Below are 10,655 nucleotides of genomic sequence, written 5' to 3'. Positions count from 1 at the left end.
AGCTTCCAAGCTGAAATCTCAGCATCCATGGCTTCCTGCCACTTGGGATTACCAACAGCTTGGTGATAAAAGGTAGGTTATGTGATGGAAGAGATGGCACAACAAAAAGACTTGTATGGAGAAGACAGGTTAGCATAAGACAGATAGGATTGAAGGGGATGGGAAGTACCTGAGATAGGAATGGAGGACCTTGGAATGGGAGCTGATATGACTTGATTATAGTGATAAGTCTCAAGGTAAGATGGTGGTTTAGTATGTCTGGTAGACCTTTTAAGAACAATAGAATGCTGATCAGATGCATCAGAAGCATTAGGAAATTCTTGAATGTCCTCATCAAAATTTTGATGAATTTGGACAATGTTGTCATTAGAAATAGGCAAAGAAGAAGAAGGAGTAGAGAAAGGAAAATCAAAAGAATTAGAGGAAGAAGCTGAAGGGAAAATCGGTAAAGGAATGAGATTATCACACTTATAAGGGTTATCTGGGGCAAAGGGAAAATTGGACTCATAAAACACAACATCCCTAGACAAAAAGGTAGTATGAGAATCAAGGTCAAAGAGTTTATAACCCTTGACATTGAAAGGATAGCCTAGAAAAACACACTTTCTGGCTCTAGGAGTGAATTTGTGTTTATGAGGAGTGAGATTGGTAGCATAACACAAGCAACCAAAAGTCCTAAGATGTGAATAGGAAGGAGATTTGTGAAATAGAAGTTCAAAAGGTGTCTTATGATTAAGAAGTGGAGATGGAAGTCTATTGATTAAGTAGACTGCAGTAGGAACACAGTCACCCTAAAAAGAGAGAGGAACCATGGATTGAATCTATAATGCCCTAGCAGTAGCAAGTATATGTTGATGCTTTCTCTCCATAACTGAATTTTGTTGTGGAGTGTAAGCATAACTCAATTGATGAACAATTCCTTTAGAACTGTAAAAGTCATGAAAGCCAAACTCTAAGGCCTTATCAGATCTAATGGATTTAATCTTGGTTCCAAATTGAGTGAGAATCATGTTATAGAAAGACACAATAAGTGATCTGACCTCAGATTTAGCTTTTAGTAAGAAAACCCAAGTTGCTCTAGAAGCATCATTAACAATAGTAAGAAAATACTTGCGACCATCAGATGTAAAATAGAAAAAGGACCCCAAACATCCATATGAACAAAATCAAAAGGGTGAGCACACTTATTATTATTGAAAGGAAAAGGAATTCTCTTTTGTTTTGCCAAAGAACAAACAGTACAAGGTTTATTACAACAATTCTTAAGAAAAGGCAAAGCATTGCTCAAAGAATGAACCTTGACATCAGAGGGGTGCCCAAGCCTTGAATGCCAAAGTGAAAACACATTTTTAGAAAGAGAAGAGGAGCAAGCAGCAAAGAAAGACTTGAAATTCTACTTGGAAAGGAACTCCGAAAGAGATGCAGTGGCTTGAGAAAGGCTTGAATCTTGCAATAAGTACAAGCCATCATGCATTTTGCCCATTCCAATCATGCTCCAACATGTAAGGTCCTATAGAAAACAAAATTGTGACAGAAAAACCAGACATATAGGTTGAGATTTGGTTAAAGCACTGATTGACAGAAGGTTAAAGGTGAAAGAGGGTACACAAAGAACATTGGTAAGGGTGATGTGAAATGAGAGTTGAATGGTACCAATGTGTGTAACAAGAGCTGCTTCCCCATTTGGCAATTCAACCATAGTATGTGAAATTTCAGTATAAGAAGTTAACAATTGAATGGAACATACTATATGATCACTAGCACCAGTATCAATAACCCATGTATGAAGATCATAAGCTCTTCTATTAACTATTTTAGTAGAAAAGATAGAATGCTTGAAGTTAATAGAATTTCTTGCAACAACATTAGATGGACAAGTCATAGAATTAGCAACATGAAGTTCTTGACCTTTAGGGGATTGTTGAGTAGAACAAGAACCAATTAAGGTCAAAAGCTCCTGGTATAGATCATGAGTGAAGGCTAGAGCTTGAGATACATGCATAGATGAGGCAAAATCAGTGACCCCAATAAGGGCATTGCCTTGAATCAATTCAAGATTAGATGAAACTTAATGAGCAGTGGCATTTTTATTGTTCTTGAACTTGAAACCTGGTGGGAAACCATGCAGCTTATAACATTTGTCCACAGTATGGCCTAGCTTTCCACAGTGAGTGCATAAAGGCCTTTCTTTGCCTTTGAAGTTGTTTCCCAAGTTCTTGATAGCTAAGGTAGTGGATTCAACCCTAACAGCATTATGCACAAACCTTTGCATCTCTTCTTGGATGAACAAAGAGTGAGCCTTATTGATAGAAGGCAATGGATCCATAAGCAAGATTTGTGTTCTCACTTGGGAAAAGGAATCATTCAGTCCCATAAGGAATTTCATTGTGGACTCTTTAGCTTGAAGACTCTTCAACCTCTGATTAATACTACACACACATTGTCCACATGTGCATTGGGGAAATGGACTAAAATTCTGAAGTTGATCCCACAAGACTTTGAGCTGAGTGAACTAGTCAATGAGTGATTGCTCTCCTTGATGAATCTCAGCAATTTGCTTCTGGATGTTGAAGACCTTAGTGCCATTTCCTTGACTGAACGTGTCCCTGAGATCAGTCCAAATCTCAAGTGCAGTGTCTCTGTATATGATACTAGCTTGGAGTTTTGGCGAGACTGAATTGATGATCCAAGTCCCAACCATATTGTCAGCACGAATCCAAGCTTGAGCAACAGTTGGTGAATTCACCAATGGAGAAGAAATGGTTAAAGAACCATCCATGAAACCACGCTTGTTCTTGGCAATCAATGATTTTCTCATTGATCTTGCCCAAGCATGGTAATTCTCTCCTCCAAACAATGGTTGAGAAGTGAGAACAACTCCTGGATTTTCTCAAGGATGCAAAAATAGAGGGTCATTGAGATTATATGAATCTTGCAAAGAAGATGAAGATTTAGTGGTGGAAGCACTAGCTGCTGTTGCATCTGCCATTGAAAGAAAAAGAAAGCTCGAAGAAAACAACAATGGTGAATGGGAAAGCTTGAAGAAAGTAACAATGGTGGATGAGAAATTTGAGAAATTCCCAAATTTGATCTAATGAACCCTAGAAATAGAAGTGTCTGGAAGTTTGCTTTGATACCATATGAGAAAATTGACTTTGATGAAAGCTGAAAATTATGATCTCATTAATTGAATCAATAGCTATACAAATATATATAAGGACTCTGTTCTATAACTAACTTAATAGATAGATGCACGTGTGAACAGGACTCAACAAACTTAAAAAACTCTTACATGTGCCTAACTAAACTAACCAAACTAACAAATAAAGCTACACACCGTTTCTATACAAATATCAGATAAGCTACATTGTCGTTTAGATGAAATTGCACATTTCTTCAATTTCTTCAACTCTGGAACATAAGGTAAGATCTCTGGAATTCTATTTGAAGCTTCAATCTGAGTTTCATCTGTTCCTACTTCAGCTTGTAACTGATTTACTTGTCTTCCTTGGTCAAGTGCTTGTCTGGGCAACTCTGATGCATGAGTTGCTACACTGTGTGGCATGCTAGGCTGCACTAGTGTGGCAGCTGATGCTGCATCACCTGATGCACTAGCTGTTGCACTATGTGGCAAGCTAAGCTGCATTGGTGTAGCAGCTGGTGATGCACCCTTTTGACAAAACCCAACAACATCATGTTCAAGATGACAAAATGTGTGCCTTTTCTCTCGTTCCCTCTCATTCAAAAAACTGGACCTACCATCTTGTATTATAGATTCTTTTATGCCATAGTCTCAAAAATTCTTTTTCAAATTATAAATTTTCTTCTTGATATCTTCAATTTTTTACCCGACGTTGTGCATTGTAATTCCTTAATACAGGATGCAAGTGCACCTCTTGATTGAACAAAATCTAGAGTCGTACAGACTAAGCTATTATCATTGAGTGCTTAGCAAGATAACAAACAAAGAGAAATGGAGTTGAAGAACATAAAGGTGCTGACACACATTTTGCAACTCACATTTAACCTCACATGGAGGGCAAATGAGTAATTTTACATCCGAAGATAGCATCTTAATTCAAGCCGTTAGATCATTATTCTCATATCATCAAAGTGATCTTGATATCATAATAATCAAAAAGACTGGTCACGAGCCTTAATTAGACCATCGATTGATAGTTATCGTCAAATCAAGTTTTAATGGCCAAAATGCACTCACATAAATTTAATCCGACTATATGTGATTATGAACAAATAATTCCAATTGGTTATAATTATAATCAGTTTGAAATTAATGACGTGTCATAATTTGATTGGCTAGAAACTACATCTTATGGTAAGGTTGAGTATACTTGATTAATTAAATAGTCAAACATTAATTATTCGATGAGTAATTGATGTAATTATCTTTCTAATTTGGATAATTAGGTCATGAATTGAGGTTGATTAATTTTGAAATGGAAGTAATTGGGGACTATTAATGTTAGTGGAAGCTAATTTGGGGCATATTAATGTTAATTGTGCTGAAACTATTTTCCAACAAATGACCTCTACTCACTAGATGTTTGGGGCTTCAATTTAAGCAAAAAAACGAGACAATTTTGATCAGAAATGAGTAAGATATGATTTTTTGAAGTTGACTCTGTGGGTTGTTATAGCAGCTACGGGAAAAATTGAAATTTTAGTCAATTTTGCTTGCTCACCACCCCACCAACCTCTAAAATTAATGCACTAGCCGTCCTTAAACTCTGAAATTAGGTTAATGATATTCTCTCATCCTTTGTCAACCCTCATTGAATGTCCTTCCGTTTATATTTTCTCCACAACTACTATATAAACCTTTATATATTCTCCTTCATTTCAAAATACAAAAACATCCTCTCTTCTCCCCCTCTTGAGTTCTAGTGAAGTAGAGTTAGTCTTATCATATCTTAGTTTTCTTAAGACTCAAGATATAGAGTGAGCCTCGCTCTCACTCTCCTAGTTCTTATTCTCTACTCTACCCATTGGACCTCCACCAAAAGCCTCCTCCTCCACTCTGTGGATCTTACATACAGGTATAATTCATTTCCCTAGCTTGTTTTTCATTTTCCTATAATGTTGATTTAAGATTATAGCAAGCTAGTCAATTATCTCAATTCCTTGAATCTAGAATATCACAATTCACACACATTCACTAGAATTTATTTTTTCAATCTAAATGTAATGTTTAAATTTCAAGTTTTTGTAATATAAAATTATGCATAAAAAATAAGTTTATGGATAATAAACATTTGATTGGCATAAAATTTCATATGTGTGTTAAGAACATAAAGAATATGCAATTCAACGATAAGATTTTCAAAATATGTAATTATGATAATTTTTGAATGGAAGGTGTAATATTAGGTTATAACAAAGTTTGTACCCAAACTTTTTTTAATTCTTATTTCATATGGGTGGTAGGAAGTCATTCACTCTGAATATGTTTTACAGTTGTAAGACCTTCCTTTACTCTTTCACTTCTTCAAACTAATTTCAAAAGAGAGGAGAAAAAAATTTAAAAAATCTTTCAAGCTAATTACCAATAAAGACAAATTAATTAAAAAAAAATTAGGATTAGATATTAGTTGTACCTTCTCTCCAAGAGATTGCAATCTTCTTAAACAATTCTAGACTCTTTGCTTCATTTAGACAGTGCAATTCATGAAGCAAACCTCTGGGATCTGCATGCAAAGCCACGTCTCTACTACGAGTGGTTAGCAATATTTTACTGCCACTCTCTGGGAAGGCTTCACGTAGACACAGACGGTTCCAATCCTCAATGTGCCAAATATCATCTAGAATCACCAAACACTTCTTCTCGCACTGAACTTGACGAAGTTTCTCAACAATATGTTCATCTGACAACTTTCTAATTTCATTCCTTTCCTCTTCAGATGGAGAGAGAAGGCTAAATAGAATTCTTTCCCAGATATCTCTTATTTGAAATTGTTGAGAGACAAATATCCAAGCATGATGATCAAAGTGCTGCCTGACTCTGTCATGCCTATAAACCATCTTGGCAAGAGTGGTCTTTCCCAGACCACCCATACCACATATGGAAGCAATTCTTTTGCCTTCCTCTTCTTTCAGCAAAAACTCCACCAATTCATTTCGATGATCGTCAAACCCAACAGGGTCATGTTCAAGATAAGAATAAGTTTGCCTCTGCTTTTGTTCCTTCTCACTCAAAGAACTTAGCCGGCCTCCTTCTGTTGACTCTCTTATGCCCATGGCTAGCAACCTCGTTGTCAAGTTAGAAATTCTGGTCATGATTTTTGGAATCTCAGACCCAACCTTGTGGACAGTCGTTCCTTCATCTATGATGTAAGCATACCTCTTGAGGACCTTTTTTATGCCTCCTCCCCTTCTGGATTCAACTTTGAGGGCATAAGTTGCAATGATATCATCTGCATCATAAGCAAGATCTCTTATTTCAGCAACCAATTGCCTGACGAAATGTGATTCATCTTGCCTCGCATCTGCATCTTTTAATAAGCATTGCATCAGTTTGAGCTCAGTTTGTAGCTGCTCAACTTGGTCACTCACCCCGGACAAGAAGTTTGATTCTTGTATGAGCAAGTTACCAAGCCTTTGCACCACGCCAGAAACAATTGCCTCAGCCATTATTTCTCTTTACGGATAGGAGGACAAGTGAAGGATCTGAAAGAAGCAGCAGATGGAGGGAATTTATCCTCAAAAGGAAGAGCACGGAGGGAATGATTGTAGAGCTAAGAGCTCATAAATTTCAGATTGAAAGCAACTTCAAGAAAAAGCAGCAGATGGTTGTGATACGGAGGGAAGGAATAAGAAAATTTGCTTACCCTTCAAGAAGGTTCTGGAGTCGGTTCGATAAAAATTTATATATCCGCTGTCAAACGGTAAAGTCTAAATACTTCTCTCTTGAGCATCTCTCCCCTCTTTCTGCCTTATACATTTTTGGTCTTATTTGCTTAATAATTATTAGTTGTGATACCTTGGATACTCATTGTCGTGCATCTTTTTTCTTTTGCGTGAGTCCTTGGATGATGAATAAATTAAAGAATGCTTATCTAATTCTGCAATCTTTTTCATATATATCATATTAATCTTATTTTTAGCCTTACTTTCTTTTGTGGCTTTAATCTTTTTGTATTACTATTTACATACTCAAGTTTATAAATTCAATTTATGGGTTGTTTATCATTAGAATTGTTGGAATCATTCAAAACAAGTAACTAATTTCTCTTGCTTCACATTTTGTCTCTTTATTATATAATGTCTAAACCAATAAAATAAAGAGGTGTGAAAATTCATCTCAAGGTAATGCTAAGATTTTCAAGCCCTAACATAGAAAATCATATACTAAGTATGTCACCAAGTTTTTATCAAAATCAAATGCTAAGTATGTCACTAAGTATTTACAGAGTTTTCTTATAATTAGCAGGTTATTTTATTTTAGTTTAAAAAGTTTTAGAATTCTTAATTGGGCTAAAGTACATTTTATAGATGTATGTACGGTACATACACTGGAGCACTCCCACTCTTTATATGATAAAGAGCAATTAATTATGTTATGACTCAAAACACCAGCTAAAAAAAATGGAGATATTTAAGTTAAAGGGATTTTATCTCTTTTGGAATTTCTTTTACACTAGAAGACAAAATCAATATTTTTCTTTGAGTCTTTTCTTTAAACGAGCTATCTTTAACACTCCTCGCTTGAGCATCTCTGCTTTTGTCCTCTATACATTTCTGATTTTGTTTGTTTAATGGTTGTGATCTATGAAGTACGGGTGCATTTCAGGACTCAGGTGCAGGTGCGGGTACGGGACTTGACAATTTTTGAAAAAGGTAAGTGCAGGTGCGGCGGGACTCAGCGATTAAAAAATTATTAAAAATATTTTTATTTATATTTTTAATATATTGTTAAACATACTTTTTCACATTATATAATACCAAATTTAAGAGTAATAATAGATAATAACTAAAACATGATGTTCATAAATTAAATACAACTCACAAAATTGAAACTAAAACATTCCATGAAACTAAAACATTCCACAAGATTCAAAGCTAATTTCAGCTAATTTATCAATTTCAAGTCTGAATATCTATCCAATAATTATAATAATACTATTAAAACAATTTTACTATTAAAATATTCTTTAAAAAAATTACTATTAAAAACGCAATATAAAGGCTCAAGTTAAATATTAAAATAGTTTTATTGTTCATATATTACGTGTGGGCCCATAGAAATAAAGCTTTTGTCAAATCTCTTTATCATTTCCAACACCCAGTCACGTGCTAGGTTCACAAAACAAAAGGAAAACATAAAACAAGGCAAGGAAAATTTAAAATAGAATTGAAAAGGACGACTAGACAAAATGAAGAAAGGAGAAGAAGAAGAAGAAGAAGAAGATGCAGCAGCGGCCTCTACCATGGCCTGGGTTCATTCTAGCAACCGTTGACGTGTTGGAAAACTGCTGTAAGGGGATGAGTTTGCTGGTTTCGCCCGATATGGCCCGAGTCAGCCCGATTCAGTGCGAATCGGCCCGAGTCTGAGCGGCAACGCGAGTTGGCTAAAAAAAAAAATGACCCAACCCATGAACATGACACGAACTCGACACGAGTTTTTCCGGGTTAGGGTTGGGTCTTAATGGGTTTGGGTCATAAATCGGTCGACCCGAAAGCGACACGATAAAAAACATGTCATAAGCGGGTCAACTTGCATAACCCGCAATAGACACGTTTGACACGCTAATTTATTTGTGTCAACCCGAAATGACTCACTTAACACAACCTGTTTAACTCGTATAACAAATAAATATTTATTTTACTTTAGATTTGTTAAATACCTTTTATATCTAACATATATTTTAAACTTAAAAAGAAAAGTGAGTAATTACAAAAACTTACAAGGGATATAATTGGAAGTTGAAACTTTACAAACCCTAGATCTCTAAACCCTACAAACTCTAAATTATTTTTAGATGGATGTTATATTTAATATTATGCAGGTTGAAATGGTTTGTATTACATTCATATCAACCCAATACGACTCCTTTATTAAGCGTGTCAAATGGGTTGAGTCAGGTCAACCCGCCTTATTAATAGGCTGGGTTAGGGTTGAAGGATCATGACACAATTATTAAATAGGTCGAGTTAGGGTTAAGCCATTTAGTTGAATACCCTTACCTCGACTCGACATGAACCTTACACGTTAACCCGAATTGACACCCCTAATCTTAGCAAGAGTGGTCTTTCCTAGACCACCCATACCATATATGGAAGCAACTCTATTTCCTTTCCCTACTTTTAGCAAAAACTCCACTAATTTATTTAGATCATCGTTATGAGAAAATTGACTTTGATGAAAGTTGAAAATTATGATCTCATTTATTAAATCAATAGCTGTACAAATATATATAAGGACTCTGTTCTATAACTAACTTAACAAATAGATGCACATGTGAACAAGACTCAACAAACTTAACAAACTATTACATGTGCCTGACTAAACTAAACAAACTAACAAACAAAGCTACACACCATTTCTGTACAAATATCAGATAAGCTACATTGTCGTTTAGATGAAATTGCACATTTCTTCAATTTCTTCAACTCTGGAACACAAGGTAAGATCTCTAGATTTCTACTTGAAGCTTCAATCTGAGTTTCATTTGTTCCTACATCAGCTAGTAACTGATTTACTTGTCTTCCTTGGTTAAGTGCTTGTTTGGGCAACTCTGATGCACGGGATGCTGCACTGTGTGGCATGCTAGGCAGCACTACTGTGGCAGCTGATGCTGCATCACCTAATGCACTAGTTGCTGCACTTGTGGCAAGCTGAACTGCACTGGTGTAGTAGCTGGTGATGCATCCTTTTGACACTCTGCCTCAAGATAGATTGAGGGAGAGTAAATGTTAAGCAGTCCCATCTTGGATACCAATTCAAAGAATTGTTTATAACCCAAAGCCTTAGTCAACAAATCTGCTAATTGATAGTGTGTTCTCACATGATTCAACTTAATCACCTTAGCCAACACCTTATCCCTTACAATGTGACAATTAATCTCTATGTGCTTGGTCCTTTAATGAAAAATTGGATTGGACCTTATGTGTAAGGCTGATTGGCTTTCACAAAATAGCAATGCCTCTCTATCATGCCTAATCTGCAAATCCCTTAGCAAATAAAGAATCTACACAATTTCACAAGTTGCTACAGCCATGGCCCTGTACTCTGCCTCAGCTGAAGACCTTGACACAGTAGCTTGCTTCTTTGATTTCCAAGAAATCAATGAATCTCCAGGGAAAATGCAATATCCTGTGACAGACCTCCTTGTGTCTGGACGTGATGCCCAGTCTGCATCACTGAAACCTTTGACTTGCAAATTCAGTTCTGATTTTGCAGAAAAGAATACTCCTTTCCCTAGTTCATTCTTAAGATAATGAAGTACCTTAAGTGCATTTGCATAACGAGGCTTTCTTGGCTTTGCCATAAACTAAATGAGCTTGTAGATTGCAAATGTAATATCAGGCCTGGTAATAGTTAAGTGTAACAGTCTCCCTACCAACCTTCTATACTGACTTTGATCATTTAACATATCACCTTCATGTTTACTAAGTTGTAAAGTAGGATCCATAGCAAC

Source organism: Quercus suber, unplaced genomic scaffold, assembly GCF_002906115.3.
Source record: "Quercus suber isolate HL8 unplaced genomic scaffold, Cork oak 2.0 scaffold_53, whole genome shotgun sequence".
Classification (NCBI taxonomy): Eukaryota; Viridiplantae; Streptophyta; class Magnoliopsida; order Fagales; family Fagaceae; genus Quercus; species Quercus suber.
The sequence above is the reverse complement of the archived record's forward strand: the minus strand, read 5'-3'. Positions refer to the sequence as shown.